This window comes from Solanum verrucosum, unplaced genomic scaffold (genome assembly GCF_900185275.1).
Source record: "Solanum verrucosum unplaced genomic scaffold, falcon-dt-bn FXZP01000094.1, whole genome shotgun sequence".
NCBI classification, from domain to species: domain Eukaryota; kingdom Viridiplantae; phylum Streptophyta; class Magnoliopsida; order Solanales; family Solanaceae; genus Solanum; species Solanum verrucosum.
Genome location: NW_026019970.1, coordinates 1,332,368 through 1,357,308, shown reverse-complemented (window position 1 = coordinate 1,357,308; position 24,941 = coordinate 1,332,368). Strand labels below are relative to the sequence as shown.

General features: G+C 33.5%; 1 pseudogene; it reads left to right on the top strand.

Annotated features, from left to right (window-relative positions):
- Window positions 1-19,492: 19,492 nt before the first annotated feature.
- LOC125817075 (E3 ubiquitin-protein ligase UPL5-like) lies at window positions 19,493-23,954 on the top strand (annotated as a pseudogene).
- The last annotated feature ends 987 nt before the right edge of the window (window positions 23,955-24,941 follow it).

Sequence of the window (24,941 nt, the reverse complement as noted above, 5' to 3'; positions counted from 1 at the left end):
ACGGCAAGGGCATAAATAACTTTGTTTTAACGGCAGAGGTTTAGTCAACTAATAACCCAAAGTTGAGGGGTATTTTTGACCCTTTTCCCATAACAAAATGCATAAACACTTACAATCAAATCTTATTGGTTTTAAGAATAAAAAATTAATTCATTTCATCTTTGGATAAAATATTCTTGACAATTTTATCGTAGGGTTGTACCCACTCAAAAAACACCTATATTATCGAATGTTCAGAAGTAGATTATTGATGTAGTTCACCACCGCGTGAAGCATGAGCAATTTACCTAGTAAACAATAATTGAGTTACAGTAAAACTTATATAACTAAATCATGAGTTAATGGACATACGGTGTTCGAAAGTGGTATCCATTATCTTTTACTCTCAATACTTCTTTATTCGCTCATTTAGTTTAAAAAGATGTTTATGCTTATCCATAAAGATATACTCATTTATTATATGAATAATCTTTCTTTATTATTTGATTCAAGCCGCTAGCTAAAGTGGCGCAATGCCTACTAATTATTTACTTTGAGTGTGCATATATATACTGAACAAACCTATATGACATCTTTCAAAGCTACAGTGAATTTAAAACACCAAGACAATGGCGTATCCATAAAAACTTGTAAGAAGATAACTAAAAAGTATCATAAGAGATACTACCACTGTTTTCAATTACAGTTTCTACTAACAAGTTTATTTCAGTCTTTGTCGAGAGCATCCAAGAGGATGCATTCTCAAATCAAACCACAGGTGCGGACGACATAAAAAAGGATGCAGCACAACGTGGAACTTTTTCTTTGTAGCGAACTGGGACATAGTCCAAAGAGGAGTATCAAACTCTTAGGACGCGAGCTGAAGAGCGACTTCCACCACAATCAAACCACACCCATATTAGAAGGCATGTGGGTTTCTCTTTGGGTTTATTGGTTTCAGTTTCGCTTCCGGGAAAACCTTGACCCTAACCGGAAGCAACTTCACAGTCCGAGTGACAATGCACCAAGAGCTTTGGAAATTATGTCCATGTAAGTTCTTACTTGTGGGTGTGAAGTGCACCACATTCATGGCTAAGAGGTTGCAAGCCTCTTTTTCATATCCGACTTACTTGCCACTCCTCCAGAACCAAAGGTTATCTTGCATAATAGATTTCCTTTGCAATCGAACGAGTCAAACTACAAACAACTTGATTCCTTGAGTTGAGGGATATGTATGCGGGACCAGTTTTGAAAACTCGGATGTACTCCAACATTCTCTCATAAATCTTATTCCCGAGCATCCTGATTTCTTCATAATTCAATATCGGGATATCTTTTGAATTCTTTCAAAAATCGTGCGTTAAATCAAGTGTGTCGAACTACAAGTGGCCTGAATTCTCATATAGCATGAGATATGTAAGAAACCCATCTTCGGGGTTCGGCCATAATTCCTAAAGAGCGTACCAAAAGCCTTTTTTCTGAAGGATGATTATATGGTCGGTCAAAATTGGATTCGTCAATTTCATTTGCCTCGAATTTCTTTCATCAATCCAAGTCAAACGAGGGACAGTTGTTGACACCCAATTTTGGACCTCCACAATATAAATTAATCATTTCGAGCTTCTTCAATTTCAAATGATTTAAAATAATTAGTTTTATAAGATTTCAATATATATATATATATATATATATAGTGCACGTTATTTTAACTAGTTTTGTCACATTTATAATTTTTAGATAATATATATGTTTTACATAGTTATGCATATAATTATTATATTTTATGATTATTCGAAAATCATCTCAAAAAGATTTTGTTTTAATTAAAAGTTTGGCTAATTAGTTTAGTTATATAATAGGTTATATTTTTAAATTAATTAGTTTATAATTAAGTTTATTATTTTATTTCGTTAAGATTAAGAGGCTCATTAATTAATTTATGTTAATTCATTTTGTTCAAGTTTTAACCGAATTTGATCATTATTTAATTACAATTTTCCGCCAACATCTTAAACCCATCAAAAGAACAAGCTTTGGGCCTTTTTCTTCAAATTTCCAGCAGCCCATTGATGCCTCAATTCCCAGCCAGCCCACTTTCAATTGTTCACAAAAGACCCATCCATACATACAACAATACAATACCCGCATACATTACAGCAATTCCAAACAACCCGACCCCTGCACATGTTTCTTCTCCAACGCGACAAACCCAGAAAACTCGACCCAAACTTCAGCGATTCCAACGACCCAAATCGCGAACCAGCATCCCGAATCAGCATCTCGTGCGTCCCTCTCCCTCTCTCCTTATCCTCTCCGCACGAAATCCTTTCAAGAATATTCCATAAGGAGCAATCTCCTTGCAAGTTCGTCCTTGCTCAAAATCACACGGTTCTTATCAATTTCCCGTTAAGAAATCCATTTGTTTTGTACAAGAGTGGTACAAAGTTCGAGATGGCACCTTATCCTTAAGGAGATTTTTAAAATTCGAATTGAAATTCATCCAAAATCCCTCCTGAAATTCCCCCCAATCTGCTCGAACTCCCTCTATATAAGTTCTCGTGTTCTTCATTATTAGGGTTGGATTTTGAGGGTGAAAAAACTGAGAAGGTTGATTTTTTTTTATAGGAATCAGCTATCCTTAGAGACGAAAACACACACTAAAATTACCAGTTATACTATTACATACACGTATTTAGGATAGTTCTCAAAATCGTACAGATCGGAATCCAGATTTTTGCTTATTCCTCATTCTTGTTTGCTTCTGCTTTGTTGGTTGGGATTCTCGGAGTCGTATTTTGGGGGAATTGTCTTCAAAGTCTCGTTCATCCCAAGTCGCTGCCCGCAACAGGGTAAACAACTCGTCACCCTTTTATCCACTTCGAATTCATTGTGTTGGTCTGATGTACCTTATTTTGTGGATTCTGAAATGAGTTTACATGATATGTTCAGTCTGAGCTATTCCCTTCATTTTTTTTTCCTGTAATGAGTAATGTGTGCTTCGTTTTCAAGATAGTTTAATGCTCGTTTTGGCCTGTCTTTCTGTTTCTGTCTTTCTTGAGTTCACAACTATTTTTAGTCGTATTGTTGTTTATTCACTTGCATTGTCATGATGTTATCTCTCCCATTTGTTAAAGTGATTTCCGTGTTTCTCTTATGAGCTTGAGCATGTCAAAGAGGTTGCTCTCTGTTGTTATGCTCATTTTCCAAGTTTATATTGATTAGATCTCACATATGCCTACAGATATAGATTTACTCCATTTTGTTAGGGTAGAGCCATTTGCCATGTTTCTCCTACATCTTATGCCAGCAAGTGTCGTTCATTGTTTGATTAAAAGTGTATTTTATTTCGTATGTTTATTCTTTGATTGCGAATGAATCTTCTCTCTTTGCCGTTTCGTGATCTCGGTGAGCTTCATCTATACCTTTGATAAGTTTCGATAGGTTTGGAGTATGTAGGATTATGAATGTGCAACTTCCTATTTAATTCATATTCCACATTTTTTCAGCATGTTTCCATTGTCTGTTAAGTATAACATTGCTTTTCTTTGTTTTACTGAAATAATCCCTGGCCCATTTTTATTTTATTTCTTTTCTGGCTAGATTTTAAAATATTGTTAGTTCTAAGTATCTATTTTTTAGAAACTAATAAGATGTTATGGTTCTAAGGTCATTCTCTTCAAATACCTCGTGGTTTAAAGTTTGTGATATAGGTTTTCCGTGAGTGTTGCATTCCAACTCGGATTAGTAGCTCATATTGTCGTGGAAGACATTGATTTCGATTTGGATTAGATTGTTACTTGCTATTGAGCATTTGCTTTCTTTTAAATATCTTCCCTTTCTTTAATTTGTTGGATTTTATTTAGCTTAGCCCTCCAGTAGCTTATTTGTCCATAGTTCCCTGGAAATTATGCCTCTGATCAATTGGTTCTTAATTTGGAAACACGAATAGGTGTTAAACATTGTCTTAGCAGCTAAATTGTGTTGCATTCTCTTCTTTGTTTTTGCTCCAGTGTCAAAAAATAATTTTGCTAGCTTCGAATTCAGTTTGGTATTAATTGTGGTAATTTGTCCAAAATGTTTAATTATTTATTTCTTTTTCCAATTACCTAAATATATTTGTAATTCCATTTCCGTATTTTATTTGGGTACAACTCGCTGGCCGAGTCTTTTGGACTCTTTTAATCATCTCCTTGCATTTTTGAGTATCGAGTCAGCCCTCCGGTGTTAAAGAGCGAAATAGAATTGACGTATAGGGCTGGAAGCAGCGAAATTACAGGCTGTATACACTCCGTATACAACAGTATATGCGAAATATGCAGAATATACAGTGATATACATCAGCAGTATACACTGTATACAGTCACGAAAATAGGTTAAAAGCCCTCCCGAAGTTCCAGTTTTGTGTTGTATTATAATTGGGCAAAAGACCTATTTATTTTTAGTATCATATGCTAATTTTAGGACAGGTGAAATTAGGCCTAAAGCCCAAAAAAATGCAGTTTTTTATGATAGTCTAGGACAGGTGCAAATGGGCTAGAAGGCCCAAAATAGAAATTAGGCCCAAGTACTGGCCCAGGCGAACAGAAACCAGACTTGGGCCCAAAACTCACTCTCTTTATTTTATCTGTTTCGTATTTGTTTAATTATTTATTTGCTAGTCAATTTTAAGGTTTCCTAATTCGATTTCCCCAAAAGATAGTCATTTCGAGATTTTCTAAAAACAAAATAATTTTACTTATTTTATTACTTGAGTTACTTTGAAATATTTTACTTAAGATATCCCTTATATTATTTCCCTTTCACCTAAAAAGTGATTTTTCGTCTTATAGTTTGTCTATCTCCTAAACTCGTTTAAGCATGCCTCTTTTAAACAATTAGCCAAATGCTTTAATTACCAGATAACCGTGTGTTAGCGGATGTTCTAGGTGCTTTAAACCCCTTCCTAGAATATTAATATGAACCCTGAACCCCCTTTTAATATTTTCATTAGATTTATTGTTCTAATCTTTTGAAATAAGTTTTTTCTTGATTTTTCTTTAAAAATTAAGTGACGACTCTTAAAAACCCACCGTTTTAAATAAAACAATCATCATATGTCACCATCATATTATGCCTTCCTCACTAGCTTTTCATCAGTCAAAGTTTCTAAGACTGTGGCAGAAGCGCTGGTTCATCCTGGTTGGTGTTAGGCTAAGATTGAGGAGATGACTAATTTGCATGATAATGGTACTTGGGAGCTTGTTCCTTTACCTCAAGGCAAAACCACGGTTTGTTGTTGTTGGGTATTCACAATTAAGATAGGCTTGGATGGAGCTTTTGATCATCTCAAAGCGAGACTGGTTGCTAAGGGATACACTTAGATTTATGGCATCGATTATGGAGATAGTTTTTCACAAGTTGCCAAGATGGCTTTTGTCCGTCTTCTTATCTCTATGGCAGCAATGAATCATTGGCCCCTTTTTCAACTGGACATAAAAAATGCATTGCTACGTGGAGAACTTGTTGAAGAGGTATATATGGAGCAACCACCAGGGTTTGTTGCTCAGGGGGAGTCTAGGCTAGTTTGTAAACTTCGTCGATCCCTCTATGGTCTCAAGCAATCTCCTAGAGCATGGTTTGGTCATTTTCGAGTTGTTGTCCAACAATTTGGAATGATCCAAATAGAAGTTGATCACTTTGTATTCTATAAGCATTCATCTCATGATAAACATATCTTTTTAATTGTTTATGTTGATGATATTGTTATCACAAGAGATGATCATGAAGGTATTGCTCAATTCAAACAACACCTCTCAAGTCACTTTCAGACTAAGGATTTGGGCAAGTTGAAATACTTTCTAGGCATTGAAGTGGCACAGTCTTGCCATGGTATTGCTATTACTCCAAGGAAATATGCCTTAGACATTTTGGAAGATGCTGGTATGTTGGATTGCAAACCTGTGGACAGTCCAATGGATCCAAACACTAAGCTTAGTGCCCATTTGGATGGGCTGTTAAGTTGGTCAAACTGACTTAAAAGTCAGTTTTTGACTTGTGAGAGTGTTTGGCAACTATAAGAACAACTTAAATAAGTCAAAAGTGACTTAAAATAAGTCAAAAGTTAAAAGTAGGGTGATCCCTACTTTTTTTTTAAACTTAAAAGTCATTCTACTTTGACCAAGTATATTTCTTTTTTACCCTTAATTCTTTTAAACAATTCCCAAATTCTTTCATATGATCTATTCAAATTATATATTTTTGAAATTTAAAAGAAGTTGCACATTCAAAATTAACTTAAATATTAAGTTATTGAAATTGGATTAAAATATAAATTAATTTTGTTTTAATTTTTCTTTGAAATAAAAACCTTAGATTAATCAACTTTTTATTATGTTAATAGTTTTAAGGGTATTTCAGACATTTTGGTAAAAAAAAGTGTTTAACAACACTTATTTGCCAAATACATGAATGACTTTTTTTCCACTGCAACACTTTTATCCAAACACATAACTACTTATTTTTAAAATAACTTTCAGCACTTTAAAAAGTTACTTTTTTAAATCGATCCAAACGGGATCTTATTCCAGGACAGGGGGAGCCTCTAAAAGATCCTAGCAGATATCAGAGACTTGTTGGCAAACTCAACTATCTCACGATCACGCGATCTTATTTGTTGTTAGTATAGTTATCCAGTTTCTACAATCAACTTGTGATAGTCACTGGAATGCAGCGATATATCAGAAGCTCTCCCGAACAAGGTTTATTGTATGAAGATAGGGGACACACCAACATTGTTGGATATTCTGATGCAGATTGGGCAGGATCTCCTTCTGACAGGCGGTCCACTACAAGTTATTTTGTTCTAATTGGAGGCAATCTAATGTCTTGGAAAAGTAAAAAGCAAGTTATCATAGCTAGATCAAGCACAGAGGCAAAGTATCGAGCTATGGCACTAGCGACATGTGAGCTTATATGGTTGAGACAACTTCTCCAAGAATTGAAGATGGAAGGAGTTGAATCGATGACATTGATTTGTGATAACCAAGTTGCATTACATATCGCCTCTCATGCAGTGTTGCATGAAAGAATGAATCACATTGAGATAGATTGTCACTTCATTCGAGAGAAGATTGAGTTTGGATACATCACCACAAGTTTTGTCAACTCCAAAGATCAACTGGTAGATATTTTCAAAAAATCACTTCGAGGATCTAGAATTGACTATATATGTGGCAAACTAGGAGCGTATGACTTATACGCTCCAGCTTGAGGAAGGGGGGGCTGTTAATTATGGTATATTTGGATAGTATAGATATGAGAATATTTAAATAAGGTATGATTAGATAATCTAGATGTGAGAATATTCCCTAATCCCTTTAATTAAGTAGTTAGGAGATTATGTAATATTTTATTAGTTTATTTCCTTATTTACATTATCTGTAACAGCTATTTAATCCCATCAATTTGAGGGAATGATCAATCAATTCAATTCCCCATATCTCTTTCTTTTTTTTCTTCTAATTTCTCAAGTATTATAATTTATTTTTTGCTTAAATAAAGGGAATTATATAACTAATCAAAATAAAATAAAATATAATGGAGTAATATTAATTGAAATCAAAACAATACCTTAATGAATCTTCAAAATATTTGTAAACCTATCAAAATTTTATACTAATATGATAATGTAACGATCCTCTTAGTCGTTTTATGAATTTTAACCATTATTTTTATATTAACCCCTTTTAGTAGGTTTTATAAATAATTTATGGCTTATAAGAATGAGTGACATGATTTTCAGATTTAATAAAAGATTATTGGAAAAATCACCCCACATATATATTTAGGTGACAATATTACGGATTTTAAATCTACTTTTAAAATATTATTACTTATAACATTTTAATTAAGGGTTATAACATATCACTTTTTATTTATAAATCAATATAATTCCACTTTATTAGATAATTAAAATTTTATAATTATATTTTTATTATTAGGTGATATAAATAAAGAATCCATCATAATTATCTCTTACCCAGACAGTGATTTCTTGATCTTTTCTCATGTTTCACTATCTACAAACACTCCTAAACATCATGAGATCTTTCCTATCACAAATCACAATCGTTGAATCCATAATTCAATTCAAGGATCAGTTAAGAGTCAAGTCAAGAGAAGTTAAGAGTCAAGATAAGAGAAGTTAAGAGTCAAGTCAAGAGAAGTTCATAGTCTTCCAATAGTCTTTTACAAATGTTTTAACTTTGTTTTAAGACTTGAGTTTTGAGTTGAGAAAAGAGTAAAGTTTGAAGTTCATTTCTTCAAAAGAGTATATCAGGACAATGTATTCCCAAAGAGTAAAATGTTTTCACATTTAAAGAAGAAAGGAAACCTTGATTTTCAAAAGAGCCTTTGAGCTAGTTTTTCAATAAAGAGCCTTTGAGCTAGTTTTTCAGTAAAGAGCCTTTGAGCTAGTTTTTTAGTAAAGAACCTTTGAGCTAGTTTTTCAGTTAAAGAGTAAATGCTTTCAAAATTAAGCAAGAGAGGAAACTTTGATTTCCAAGAAGAGCCTTTGAGCTATGTTTTTGAGCAATTATCTCAAATCACAGAAAGAAGTAATATTTTTTTAAAACATAAGAGCTAGTATCATATTTTAGGAGTAGTATTGAGCACTGATATAAGGGAGAGTTCAGACAACTCACAGCCCCCATAAACCATGTAGCCACCATGGGTAGAAAATTGTCATACTTTTTAGATGATTCCTTAGTGCTTTTTAGCATAGACTAGTGGATCCACATAGTAGTTCAGGTTCTATACCCCCGACAAGGTATAGGACGGCTCTGGCAGCGTAAGGCAAAATGGTGTATCATCACGATAGCTCTTAAGTGATGGTTGTCAGTTAGAGAAACTCCCACAACAATATTTTGTATTTTTATATAATCAGAAATATTTGTATTTTCATATACAAACAGAGTTCATATTATATCTTTGCATACATATAAAGTTATTATTGTATTTCTAAATACACGATTGAAAACCATGTTTTAAAGTTTTTCTTTATACTGCATTTATTTACACTGCTTTATATTGAAATGAATTCAGTTGAGTTGAGCTGAGCTGAGCCAGGTAAGTTCTTGAGTTCCTTTCAAGCTTATGTCTTGTTTTAGAATTCCCCTCACATACTCGTACATTCAACGTACTGATGTCATTTGGCCTGTATCTTCTTATGATGCAAACACAGGTAACCATGATCAACATCTAGCGCATCGTTGATCCAGCTAAGCACTCAGAGTCTGTGATGATCCTCCTTGCTTTTCGGAGGATCCCTTTTATTGCTTTCAATATCATCATTAGTTCATTAGGTTGTCGTGGGTCTTGTCCCGACATCCATCTCAGTTATTAGAGCCTTCATAGATAGAAAGTCAGTTAGTTCATTTGTCTTTCCCTTGTTATTGGCTTTTGTTCAGATTTTGAGTTGCCACTTTGGCGAAGTTAGATATGTTTGTTATCGTATTCATTGATGACATTCTAATTTATTCGAGGAATGAAGAAGATCATGCGAGTCATCTCAGAATAGTTCTCCAAACTGTATAAGATAGGGAGTTGTATGCCAAGTTCTCTAAGTGTGAGTTTTGGCTTGAATCTGTGGCATTCTTAGGCCACATTGTTTTCGGTGATGAAATTAGAGTTGGCACTCGGAAGTAGAGGCAGTGCAGAATTGGCCTAAACCCACATCTCCAAATAATATTAGGAGTTTTTTTGGGTTTGGCTAGCTATTATAGAAGGTTCGTAGAGGGGTTCTCATCTATTTCATCCCCTTTTACCAAGTTAACTCAGAAAACAGTGAAATTTCAATGGTTTGAAGCTTGTTAGAAAAACTTTCAAGAATTGAAAACGAGGTTGACTACTGCCCCACTATTGACCTTACCAGAAGGCACACAAGGCTTTGTTGTTTATTGTGATGCATCTAGAGTTGGTTTGGGTTATGTGTTAATGCAGAATGGCAAAGTTATAGCTTATGCCTCCAGACAGTTGAAAGTTCTTGAGAAGAATTACCCAACCCATGATCTAGAGTTGGTTGTCGTGGTATTTGCTTTGAAAATATGGCGCCATTATCTTTATGGTGTTCATGTGGATGTGTTCACCGATCACAAGAGTCTTCAATATGTGTTTAGTTAGAAAGAGCTTAATCTCAAACAGAGGAGGTGGTTAGAATTATTCAAAGATTATGACATAAGTATTCTTTATCACTCAGGTAAGGCTAATGTTGTTGTTGATGCCTTGAGCAGGTTGTCTATGGGTAGTACCGCCCATTTTGAGGAAGATAAGAAAGAACTAGCTAAGGATGTGCACAGACTTGCACCCCTGGGAGTTTGCCTAATGGATTCCACAGAAGGAGGAGTAGTGGTGATGAATGGGGATGAATCATCATTAGTGTCAGAAGTAAAAGAGAAGCAATACCAAGATCCTTTATTGCTTGAATTAAAGGCAAGTGTTTATAAGAAAAAAGTGATGGCTTTTGAACAAGGGGGAGATGGTGTTTTGAGGTATCAAGGTAGATTATGTGATTGATTTCAAAGGTAATTGGGATGATCACCTACCTCTTATTGAGTTTGCTTACAACAATAGTTACCACTCTAGAATCCAGATGGCTCCTTATGAAGCTCTTTATGGGAGAAGATGCAGATCTCCTATTGGATGGTTTGAAGTTGGTGAAGTAGGGATGATAGGACCAGACTTAGTTCATCAAGCTATGGAGAAAATGAAAGTCATTCAAGAGAGGTTGAAAATGGCGCTGAGTCGTCACAAATCCTACACTCATGTTAGGAGAAGGGAGTTTGAGTTCGAAGTAGATGATTGGGTTTACTTTAAAGTTTCACCCATGAAGGATATTATGAGATTTGGTGAGAAGGGGAAACTTAGCCCCCAATATATTAGTCCTGACCGGATATCAAAAAGGGTTGGAAAGGTAGCTTATGAGTTAGAGCTACCACAAGAGTTCGCAGCGGTTCATCCGGTATTTTCACTTTTCCATGTTGAAGAAGTGAATGGGAGATCCTTCACTTATCATACCAACTGAAGATATTGGTATCAAGGATAGCTTATCTTATGAGGAGATTCCAGTTCAGATTCTAGATCGTTAAATTCGCAAGTTGAGGACTAAGGAAGTAGCATCAGTCAAAGTTCTTTGGAGGAATCAGTTTGTTAAGGAAGCTACTTGGGAAGCTGAGGATGATATGAAAGAGAGCTATCCATATCTCTTTGAAACCAGTTAAATTCCAGATCAAGATCCAAATTCTTTTCTTGGTATTTATTTATAAGTTGGCATGTTGTTTTTTCATTTTGATTGTTTGGTGTTTCCACTGAATGTTAGATGTTACACCTTTAGCCTGTTAAGAGTAATCTCATTCAAGGACAAATGTTCCCAAGGGGAGATATTGTAACACCTCACTTTTTGAAAGAACTAGAAAGAGCTAGAATTAGAAATAGACATTTTTGGAAAGAATATAAAAATTTGGAAAATTTGTTAAGCTATGTTAAGTTTGGGTTTTTGGTCAACTTCAAATGACCATAACTCCTAGCTCAAGATGAGTTAGGTGTATTTCTAGATATCGTAGGAAAGATCTTAGAATAATCTTTCCAACGTCACCAAGTTTGTTCAATTCCGAGTTCGTATGAGTAAGATATGCCCATTGAAAGTTGGGATGTTCAAATAAGGAAAGTCTAATCCGGATTTTGGAAGGGTATTTTAGTCTTTTCCTTTCCCAATTATTTTATTTCATTTTTAGAAGTTTAATTGGGGTCTAAACTGAACGTGGTCAGTTTACGCTTTTCCAAAAAGAGTTAGGGTTTTGAGAGAGGAGAAAAGAAGAGAAGAAGCAAGATTCGTCAAGATCGTTCAAGTTTGATCGTGGTTTTCATCAAGGGGTGATCCCTACGAGGTATGTGAGTTCACACATCGTTGGGTTCATTCACCAACGCGCCAAACATGTTTATTTCAGAATGATTTTCGTCCTAAAAGATTGAGACTTTGATGTTCTTGACTTGTATTCTTGAATTGCTTTCGTTCTTGAATTTGGGATGAGATTGAGGAGTTCTTGAGACTTTAAGGTCGATTTTAGAGTTGTTTTGAGTTAGGTTCTTGGGTACATTTGTTGGGTATCTGAATCTAAGGAGAATTTGAGAAAAAGAACCGAGTTTAGGTGAATTGGGGTTAGAAAACGAAGAAGAAAAAAGTCGGCAAAATCTGGGTACCAGGTCTGCGACACCTCAGGATTGGAAAAATCTTCCTCGCATCACGGAGCGGTCACAGACTATTCTGCCTCAAAATTTATTTCGTGACCAAATATTTAAATGCATCTCCGCATCATGGACTTGCTTCCAGACAGTGATTTCTTGATCTTTTCTCATGTTTAACTATCCAAAAACACTCCTAATCATCATGAGACCTTTCCTTGAATCCATAATTCAATTCAAGGATCAGTTAAGAGTCAAGTCAAAATAAGTCAAGAGTCAAGTTAAGAGAAGTTAAGAGTCAAGTCAAGAGAAGTTCATAGAGTCTTCCAAGAGTCTTTTACAAATGTTTTAACTTTGTTTAAGACTTGAGTTTTGAGTTGAGTAAAGAGTAAAGTTTGAAGTTCATTTCTTCAAAAGAGTGTATCCGGACAATGTATTCCCAAAGAGTAAAATGTTTTCACATTTAAAGAAGAAAGGAAACCTTGATTTGCAAAAGAGCCTTTGAGCTAGTTTTTCAGTAAAGAGCCTTTGAGCTAGTTTTTCAGTAAAGAGTCTTTGAGCTAGTTTTTTCAGTTAAAGAGTAAATGCTTTCACAATTAAGCAAGAGAGGAAACTTTGATTTCCAAGAAGAGCCTTTGAGCTAAGCTTTTGAGCAATTATCTCAAATCACAGAAAGAAGTATGTTTTTTTTTAAAACATAAGAGCTAGTATTATATTTTGGGAGTAATATTGAGCACTAATATGGGGGAGAGTTCAGACAACTCAAAGCCCCCATAAACCATGTAGCCACCATGGGTAGAAAAGGGTTATACTTTTTAGATGATACCTTAGTGCTTTTTAGCATAGACTAGTGGATCCTCTGAACAGTTCAGGTTGTATACCCCCGACAAGGTATAGGACGGCCCTGGCAGCGTAAGGCAAAACGGTCTACATCACGATAACTCTTTAGTGATGGTTGTCAGTTAGAGAAACTCCCATATCAATATTTTGTATTTTTATATAATCAGAAATATTTGTATTTTCATATACAAACAAAGTTCATATTATATCTTTGCATACATACAGAGTTATTATTGTATTTCTAAATACACAGAGTTGAAAACCATATTTTAAAGCTTTTCTTTATACTGCATTTATTTACACTGCTTTATATTGAAATTAGTTTAGTTGAGTTGAGTTGAGTTGAGCCAGGTAAGTTCTTCAGTTCCTTTCAAGCTTATGTCTTGTTTTAGAATTCCCCTCGCATACTCGAACATTAAATGTACTAATGCTATTTGGCCTACATCTTCTTATGATGCAGACACAGGTAACCATGATCAGCATCCAGCGCATCGTTGATCCAGTTGAGCACTCAGAGTCTGTGGTGAGCCTCCTTGCTTTTCGGAGGATTCTTTTATTGCTTTCAGTATTATTATTAGTTCATTAAGATGTCGTGGGTCTTTTCCCGACATCCATCTCAGTTATTAGAGGCTTCATAGATAGATAGTCAGTTAGTTCATTTGTATTTACCTTGTTATTGGCTTATGTTAAGATTTTGAGTTGCCACTTTGGCTAAGTTAAATGTTTATTTCTAAAACATTGTGAGCTTAGTTTGAGGCAATTGAGTTATCTTGCATTTGAGTTCTTTTCTTAATGCTTAAAGTCCTTCGCTGAGTAAGTAAGCCAGGCCAAGGGTTCGCTTGGGGCCAGCAATAGTTCTCGAGTGCTAGTCCCGCCCAGGGTGTAGTCTCAGGGCGTGACATCTTCATCATTGGTGAACTTGATCTTGTGTGTTGCTGATCTTGTGAGTGCCTTTGTGTGGAACTTGTAATTGATGAATTTTTAGCTTGTTGTTGAGGATATGTAATTGTTAGAGTGTTGTTGTTGAGTTTTTTGCTATGTAAATTGTGAACTATTAGGTTGGACTGATTTTTATGCAGGTTGTAGCAGTGGAGGTTCGGTTGGGGTGTAAGGAGTATCCATATTCTCTCCCTTAGCTTGCGTTTAGAAGCTTACTTGATGAGTACCGAGCGGTTTGGTCCTCACCCCTTGCTTCTACATTTTTGTAGGTTACTAGCCCGAATCGTTGTGATGCTCTTTCTCTTCTCTTCTTGTCCGAGACACTGGTGGAGGCTCTTGGGATAAGACGAGTGTCATCACATCCATTTTTGGGTCGTGACAGATAATCTCTCTGGATGAATCTTCTAAGATAACTAAGATTTCTTCTCCATGTTGATGAACTTGTACCAAACTATGAATTGTGAACATCTATGTGATGAATCTTTGAAGAATATATTATGATATTTATCAAAGTGAAGATCATATCATGACATTATTAAGTACACGATTGGTGAAAAAGATGAAGAATTAAACTAAACTAGTAAAAAATGAAAGAATGAGAAAATGGAAATGAACATTTAACATCTCCATAGATGATTGATATTCATAGGAAGGGTAACCTATAAGAATAGTTAGAAAGAAGTTGAAGAGGCATATCATCTAAGTAGAGAATGTAAATAGATGGAGGTTTTTTTGTAACTCATTAGGTATAACTAGAATAATAAATATGCTTGATTTTTTAGTTAAAAAATAAATTATTTAAAATATCCCTAATGTAATAGCTACTTAAGCACTATATATAAAATATTATTACCAAAAAAAAAACCATTACGTGTTCACAATTTAGATTATATTTATTCTTCTAAAATATAACATATAGAGGAAGATATAACATTATAAGAATAGGGAAAGTTCGGTAGTTGAAAGGTGAAAGATTGTATAGTATATATTAAGAGATATTAATGAGGTTTGTTTAATGGGGTATTTTATTTGCAGATTTTTTAGACCAAAAAACAAAAGAAAAAATTCAAAAATTTGAGAAAAAAGATAAATGCAATCCTTGGCCAAAGATAGGTGTAACATCACATTTTTAACATGTAGTTTTATATTATATATAGATTCCTATTGTTAAATTCTTATTTTTATTATATAAATTCCATTACTTCATATTATTAATGATCTTTGATTGTTGTTCATACTTAATTTATCATATGAACCCTATCTTGCTAAGAGCTGTTTGAAAATTTTGACATATTATTTCATATACATGGTTTTCTTGAGTAAAATAAATTTCTAGTCTTAAAAGTTTTATTTCAGAAAGAGTTTTAGGAAAGCATGTATTGCTTCAAGTGCATTATCTTTAGAAAGAAAAACATTGTTAGTTTTAAAAAAACATATCTTAGTTTTGAGAAAGTACAATCAGTTTTTCATAAAACATAGTCTTTTAAAGCAAGTTTAGTAAAACTATAAAGAAGCCTTTTTGAGTATTAACTCAACACAGGGACAATCAGTTTTCCCCTAAAGTGGGACCTTTACCCTAAACGAGACATCATAAAGTTATTCAACATTATTGCATTATTTTGGAAGTAGTATTGAACATCGAATTAAGTAAGGATTTAGATAATCTAAATCCCATAACTGCACCACTAGTAGGATATTATTGGGTTGTTGATTGGGGTGACTCTTCATTAAGCCCTTGGCAAGGGCTCATATATTGGATCCATTAGTGTTGGTTCGTCTTATACTCTAGCAAGGTATAAGATGACTCTAGATGTGTTTAATTGAATGTACAAGTGTGATTACTGTTCAATGTGATTATGATTGTATTGTATGTTGATGACCGAGAATGGGTACCACGCCGTTGCATATATATTTAATTTATTTGATGTGGTACAATGCTAGTATATATATATATATATATATATATATATATATATTAGATCGAATACCACACCGATACATATATATTATTGAATCGGGTACCACACAGGTACATATATTTATTTGGATCAGTTATCACGCCGGTATATATTATTATTGAATTAGATGGTACACTAATACTGTGAATGGTTACCACACAGGTACATTAACAATTTGTGTGTGACTTTCATGAAAGGACCAGGTTTATTGTCGAGTTACTGGAACAGTGTGATAAAGTAGGTGAAACAAACTAAAAAAGAAAACAAAAGTATTTTGGATTTTGCACAGATGGAGGAAGTATGTTGCCTATTTTTTACATTAATTTTATTCATAATTTATGTATGGAATATTCAATCATCTTTTTATAAATTTAATAGGAATAATAACTCAATGTGAGAGAAGAAGAGCGTAAATTCATTAGAAATATTATTGCAGCTAAACTAAGAAGCCATTGACATATGACGTTACAAGAAAAGAAATATTTTGCATATTAAAACGATGTGATGAGTTTCTCAATTTTAGTTGCAATAATATTTCTACTAAACAAAACAAGATGTTCCACTCTTCACCTTCCCTCACATGGAGTTATTATTTCTACTAAATATATAAAAAAGAAAATCGAACATTCCATACATAAATTGTGGATAAAATAGATAAAAGTTTGGGGAGGACCAAAAAAACACCAAATTACAAACATGAGGGACTATTATTGCTCCATGTGAAAACACTCAAGAATGATTTTGGGTCTTAACTCAAAGATAAAAGATTATTTTGGGGCCTTTACTCTATTAATTATGCAGGATTACAAAAAAAGCAATCAAACACTGTAGAAAAATAATATATGAATAGTTTTTATACAACATTTGCAAACCTACCAACAAAATATTGTAAAAAATTAATATATGCATAACTTTTATCTTATTTACAAATTAAACATGGTACAAATGAATACATGAATAACATTCATATATTAGCCTTGAGCTTATCCCGCTAACAAATGACCCTTAAGGGATATATTATACACATTGCTCTATTCTAGGATCTCACAACAAATATGATACAAAATTCTTAAATAGTGGAATTTTATGTAATTATTTGAATGTATATGTAAGATTAATATATGTGGTATGAATATATGTCTAATTAGGTAGTTTTTTTTCCATATATATCGCAAAAATCTTGAATCTTAAATACTTTTATCATTGTACTCCCTCAATTTAAAAAAAGAATGACTTAGTTTGACTTGACACAAAATTTAAGAAAATAAAGAAGATTTTTTTAATCTTAAAGTTGTAAATAAAGTTATATCAAACGTACCAAAATTACTCTTTAATCTTATGACCTTAAATATACATGTGAAAAAGCTAAAATTAAAATATTGCCATAAAAGAAAAAAGTCATCTTTCTAAAACAAACAATTTTTTTTATATATCATTTCTTTTTTTTAACAAACTAAAAAGAAAAATAATTCAATTTTCTTTTAAAACGGGGAGTATTTTGGATTTTTTTGACTTTTTTTTTGTCTGATTTATTTCACTGAGCACTCCTCTAACATTTAAATCTTTATGACCTTAAATATACATGTGGAAACCTAAAGTTAAAATATTGCCACAAAAAAAGTTATCTTTTTTTACAACAGACTAAAAAAACATACTATCACCATTATCCCCAGAAAAATTATAAAGATCCACCACAAAATTATAAACAAACTCATCACCAAAATTACATCATCATCATCAAAAGGTCCAAACTCACCACCAAATATCACTACCACCATTGTCAGTATCGATTTTTTCTTCTCCACAACCTTCAACTCCCACTTCGTTGTCACATCTCACCAACAAATGCATCATTAGATTTTTTTTTAAAAAACATATCAATTTTATCAAGCACCAACAAAACCGAAGAGAAAAATCAAATATAATGAAAATAGTGAAATCGAATAAGCATTAAAATAGGATATGATGAGAGATAGTGGGAAAGGATTTTGGTGGAGGGATAGTTGCGTGGATGAAAATTGGTTATGAAAAAATGATAAAAAAAAAATAAAGAAGAAGAAGAAGATGGTTGCCTATGAAAATGAAGAGGTGTGGGGTGGGGAAAAATTCATTTTTAAATAGTTAAGGTGTGTAATAGGTCGTCATGATAGTTTAAGCGTGTATTGACTTTTCGAGAAAAGTTCAAAGGTGAATTTATGTCTTTTCCCTTATATCAAATGTACCAAAATTAGCTTTAATCTTATGACCTTAAATAAACATGTAGAAAAGCTAAAGTTAAACTATTGCCATAAAAGAAAAAAGTCATCTTTCTAAAACAAACTAAAAAAATTATATATTATTTATTTTTTGAAACAAGATAAAAAGGAAAATAATTCAATTTTCTTTTAAAACGGGGAGTATTTTGGATTTTTTGACTTCTTTTTGGTCTGACTCATTTACAAGAACACTCCTCTAGGCTCTAACATTTAAACTTATGACCTTAAATATACCTGTGGAAAACTAAAGTTAAAAAAGTTTATCTTTTTAAAACAAACTAAAAAATATATATAGTTTTCTTTTTTTAAACATCCAAAAAAGGAAAAGAGTTTTAAACAAGGAATTTGGATTTTGGATTTAAAAAAGAATGACATAGTTTCATGACACAAAATTTAAGAAAATAAAGAAGACTTTTTATTCTTGTAATTCTAAATTAAAGTTATGTCAAATACTCAAATGTATCAAAATAACCCTTTAATTTTATGACCTTAAATATACATGTAGAAAGCTAAAGTTAAAATATTGTCATAAAAAAGTTATCTTTTTAAAACAGACTAGAAATAAAATAAAAAAAAAATAAAAAAAATAAAATATATATATATATATATATCGGACAAAAAAGTAAAATAGTATAAAACGAGGGGAGTATTTTGGATTGTTTGACTTCTCTTTTGTCTGATTCATTTCCGCGAATACTCCTCTAACATTTCATCTTATGACCTTAAATATATACGTGGAAAGCTAAAGTTAAAAAAGTTTATCTTTTTAAAACAGGATAAGAATTTTTTTTGAAATAGACAAAAAAGGAAAATAGTTTAAAACGAGGGGAGTATTTTGGATTTTTTGACTTCTTTTTTGTCTGATTCATTTCTGCAAATACTCCTCTAACATTTAATCTTATAACCTAAAATATATATGTGAAAAACTAAAGTTAAAAAAGTTTATCTTTTTAAAACAGAATAAGAAAAATATTTAATATAGTCAAAAAAGGAAAATAGTTTAAAACGGTGGTAGTATTTTGGATTTTTTTACCTCTTTTTTGTCTGATTCATTTCCACAAATACTCCTTTAACATTTAATTTCATGACTTTAAATGTACATGTGGAATGCTAAAGTTAAAAATGTTTTTATCTTTTTAAAACAAAATTAAAAAATTATTTGAAATAGACAAAAAAGGAAAATAGTTTAAAATTAGTGCACAGGTGGAGGAAGGGTGAGGCTTAACAGGCAAGACAAATTTGACTTCCTCTCAAGTATGTTCGAAATTAGTGCAGAGCTCAAAACTCTTCTCTTCTTGCTCATCAATGGCGTACCAGTTACCTCACGAAACTAGCACCAAACGCAAGTTCAATGATTATGCCGCTGCCAGCACAGCCAGGATGAGACATAACGAAATCCTCTTCAATTCTTCTCTGGTAACTCCCATTCAATTCTTCGTCCGTAAGTTATCGGAATGTGGTATAAAAAATGACGATACCCTGCAACTCGTCCGGAGAATGTGAAGCACGAGCCATCCTTACACGTGGAAGCTGATGAGTGACTTGAATTTGGTTATTCATGACCTCTGCAACTACAATAACAACACATATATTAATGCTAATGTCACCCGTATGACGAAGATGCTTACCGATTTTCTCGCAAATACCCCAAAGGATGGCGCAGATGGATCGGAGGAATATCTCCAAATATTTATTCACTCCTCTGTTCCTGCGACCCTGGTAAAACTTTATGTATCTCCAGGGCCGGCTCTATGCTTTTAAAAATAAGGCCTTTGCCTTAGGCCCCCAAATTTCGGGGGCCCCAAATTTTTGTTAAGAATAAATTATGTGTTGAAATTTTTATAGAAAAATTAATTATTTATGATAAAAAGTATAATTTTTTTAAAAATAAATTATTTTATCCACTTTAACATCTTTTGTACTTGGTTAAAAATAAGAATTAACAATGAACAGTGTTGAACAAAGTGAATTACAAATTCTTTTTTATTTCTTTTTAAATTTTAGTTTCAAGCATTACTCTAAGCATATTAAAGTGAGGTATATCAAGTCATCAACTTTTTGAGTCAAATTCTATGATTCTAAATTTCTAACTCTTATCTTTATTTAATATTTATCAACTTATTACTTATATCATTATGTTAACAATGCATATAATAATTGTCTCACTTAAATGATGTTTTTCAATGTTGTGTTGATAAAATCTTACCTAAAACTAGTAACTCAAAAAACAATATTAAGTACTAATAATTTTCATCTTAATAGTGTAATTTTTCTTTTTTGAATAATTACATATATGAAGTGTATTTATATTTTAGGCCGCGAATTGAAATTTCGCTTTAGGCCCCCAATTACGTTGAGCCGCCCCTGTGTATCTCGTTCTGTAATTAAAAAACAAGCTTCTCATGGATGCGTTTGTCATTTTATAGATTACTGTAAGACACTTTTCACCAATCCTACAACCATATATAGGCAGTTTGCTCCTATATTCTTCGAGTTCTGTACGATTCTATAAGAGGGGTTGCGGGTGTTGATGATACTTTATATATATATTTTGCCGTAGTAGTTTAGCTGCAATGATGAAGGGGAATGTCCATGATGTTAAGCATGTGTTAAGATTGCAGGATATTTTCCCTTTTGTTCATGAGTTGGCAACAAGGTTATCTCATGCTTTGGAATTGAGTGTGCAATTAGCTGAGTTTATACAGTTATCAGAGAGTGATGTGCATGAGTTTATTCAGTTCATGCATCGGGTAAAGTGTGCAATACGACGTCAAAAAGCATTTGGCAGTCCGGTTAGTTTCCCTTCCTTGATGCAAGATGAAGCAAGAAATGAAAGATCTGAGATTGAAGGCGTGCAACATGTTTTTTGTGACTTGCTGGAAAAATCGGAGATGTGTCTAAAGGAACTGGAAAGCCAGCTGGGTTTGGTAAACATAGGAAGAGGTGAGCCTATTATAGGTTGTTGGTCCCAGTATCTTTTAATTCTAAAGGAGTTAGAAAGTATTTCGAAGTTGTATAAGAGATTGAATGAAATGTTTTGGGAGAAGATGAGGCAAAGAAGAGTTGCTTTGTGCTTTCTGATAGGTAAGCTTTCAAAAAAGTCTACAGATTATTAGTGGATTCTTGAGCACAAGGAAGTAACACATTTGAAGATAAGGCAGCGTTTTTCCTTGAAGATGCTTCTAGAAGGGAGGCACAAGAACGAGGAGCTTTACGAGATGCTCATTTGCAGGTCTCGTTAGTTGGAAGACTCATTTGAGTACATTGGACATGCTAGTCCTAGGTCTCTGCGAGGTCAATTATTTATTCAATTTGAGAATGAAGAAGCTACCGGGCCTGGTGTGTTGAGGGAGTGGTTTTCCTTGGTATGTGAAGCCATTTTCAACCCTCAGAATGCTCTATTTTTTTCATGCCCAAATGACGGTAGAAGGTTTTTCCCAAATCCAGGTAAACTTTTATTGCCTTTATGTACACATAAATATGACATTTTGTTCTTATTTATCCCTTCTGTTAGTTTTTTGATCTAAAGTTGTCGAGTATGAAAGATGTTTCTTATCTGATTTTTCCTCAAAAATAGATAAATAGTATGAGATAGAGGTTGAATCTTTGTGAGTACGAGTATATGTATTATCTCTCTTTGTGTTCATACCCTCATAGCATTCTTTGAGGTTCAACTATTTCATGAAACCCATGTCTGAGAGTTTTACTGATTCGTTGCTACATAAATTTTAGTAATTCCAAAGTGCATTAATCTATTTAAAGTAATGGTAAGCGAAATGGAACTTGTATAACTAATGAAAAAGGAATGAGGACACACATTGGAGGTTTGTGGAAGGAACTACAGAAACATGAACTATTCATTATTCAAGGGTTGAGTATACGAAAAAAAAAAGGATCCTGATATGGAAAGATAATACCCGCTAAAAACGGAATTTCAGATTGTTTAGCATCTTTTCGTGTATCAAACCACTGCTACATTCCCCTTCTCAGATTTGTTTAACTATGTAGCCGACCCAAAAGAAGGATAGAAAATCCTCCTTTGAAGGAAGAAACAACTAGGACAGCTTTTAGAACAACTGAGCAGCAGCCCCAACCTACAGCCCAAGCCTGATACTATGATTGGGAAGGACAAACAATTAATAGTCTATTTACTATTAAGTCTTGCTATACACTCTTGATCAAAGGTAGGTTTTTCCTTCTGGCAGCAATCTTATGGATCATCTGGAGAGAAGATTCAATGATACTTCGCCGAGACAGGAAAGAATATAATGTTAGTTTGAACTCAAATGTAAATGACATTGATACCATACTTGACTTCATAAGTTCATTTACTGTCCAGCAGAAAAGCTGAGTTTTTGTCTCCTTTTGGCACTTCTGCCAATATTCATTTACTGTCCAGAAAAGCTGAGTTTTTGTTTAATTTTGCCAGCCTGCTTGAGGAGATTAAGCCATTCTAACATGCTGAGATTTTAAATTTAATTTTGTCTCGATTTAGTTCTCATGTAGTATATTTTCTTAGTTGTGTTATTATTGATGTCCTTTGGTTCTCTGATTCTCCAATCACACCAGGCAATCAGATAAAGTTAATGAAGTAATGATCGAAAGAGTTTGTCTTATTTATGGCATGGCAGTTCTAGCTAGATATCTTTCTCTGATGTTTCATGAAAGTAATATTATTCTCTCTGCTACAATGCAAATAACCTTCATCGGCATTTGTGCTTGCAGCATCTAAAGTTGACCCCTTGCACCTTGAGTATTTTGTCTTCTCCGGCAGGATTATTGAATTGGCCTTGTTGCAAAGAGTACAAATAAGCATTGCTTTTGATCATGTGTTCTTTTTACAATTAGCTGGAGAGGATATTTCGTTTGAAGACATTAGGGATGCAGATCCCTACTTGTACAGTGTCTGCAAGAAGATACTGAAGATATCCTAGGCCTAACATTTGTTTGTGAAGATGAAGAATTGGGATCCAGGAAAGTAGTGGAGCTTTGCCCTAATGGGAAAAATACAATAGTGAACAGTCAGAATAGGGATAACTATGTGAATCTTCTTGTTAAACACCGTTTTGTCACATCAATTGCTCGTCAGGTAGCCCATTTTGCTCAAGATTTTGGTGACATAATTACTGACCGACGGCTCCGGGAATCCTTTTACCGGATCCTAGATCATGAAGACCTTAACAGGATGCTTCATGGGAGTAAAACAGTGGTTTCTGTAGAAGACTGGGAAGAGCATACAAATTAAAATGGCTACAAAAAAGATGATCCTCAAATATCCTGGTTCTGGGAGGTACTTATTTCTTGTCTGCTGCTAAGTATGTTTCAGAGTATTAACTATCGAGAAGTCTACACCTTGGCCCCTTTGATCTCCTCTTTCTTTATTGTTTTCGGATGTGGTAGATTTCTGAACTCTTTCAAAGTTATTATCCCGACAACATTTTCAAAGTTTTCTTTTCTATTGCTGCAGATAGTTGGAAGTACGTCGGCTGAGCAGAGAAATGTGCTTCTCTTCTTCTGGACTTCAATGAAGTCTCTGCCTGTTGAGGGTTTTGGTGGTCTAGATTCTAAACTTCACATCTACCGAACTTCAGACTCTCATGATTGCTTTCCTTCCTCGCACACATGCTTTTACCGCCTGTGTTTCCCTCCTTATCCGTCTATGGATGTCATGCAAAATCGTCTTAACATAATCACCCAAAATTATGTTGGTTGCAGTTTTGGTGCCGAGTGACGTGCAAATATTTGGGTTGAACTTGTACATGTGATATGTAATATTCTTAAATAGATGTAAGAAATGCCAACCTTCTATAACTTGACTTCTGTGCGAAGGTATCTTTTGTTTAGGGATGGCAAATGGAGCGGGGTAAACCTGCATAAAGTTGTGAAGACTCTAACTCGCCCCGCTCAGCGTAGGAGCAATATGTGCATTTTTTTCCTTATCTGCTTGAAAACATAATATTTATATGAAAGAGCTCTCCTCTGCTGATTTGCCCCCTCTCAAAATGGTTATCATGTTCTCTTTTAGAATGGGCATATTAGACTGGAATTTATAAATGATTTTTTCCTTACATTATAGCTAAAAAATTGCATCTTTTACTACTCTTTCTTATAGTTATTGGTGAATATCTAATTCGAATAGTGAAAGTAGTTTATGTTTGATTTAATATTGACAGTTGGTAAACTAAGAAATCCATTAAAAACCATTGGAATAGATGGATTGATCTTAAGGAATCCTAATTCAACCTGATTGAAATGATTTTTGGTTTTAGTTTTAGTTTGAAATTTCAATTCGCAATCGTTAACTTGCCCAGGCTCACCTGATTTTTTAAAAATTGAACCTGCCCCACCATGCCTCCGCAAAAACTCAAACTCATCCTGTCCCATTGTCCCTACTTTTGTTTTTTTGGTCCTATTAAGAATTAGCAAGACAGCACACTGGTGGCCTAAAGCTAAATACAAAAAGACGTCTTTAACTTTTTCCAAAAATATTATATTTTTTTATGAAGTGTGTCCTAGCTTTTTGAGATGCAAAATTAATAGTTTTCTCATAATCAATTTGTTTTCTAATAATTCTTTTTCAATTGATAATATAGTCAATTCATTTAATCTTTCTTGAGACCTAGTACTCTAGATATGTCAAACTTCTAATAATATTTGTTTTGCATATGTAAACTTTACTTTTTCTACAAATAATACTCAATAAACAAACCAAAAAATTGGTACTCTTAAAAAAACATATAGCCTTTTATTACTT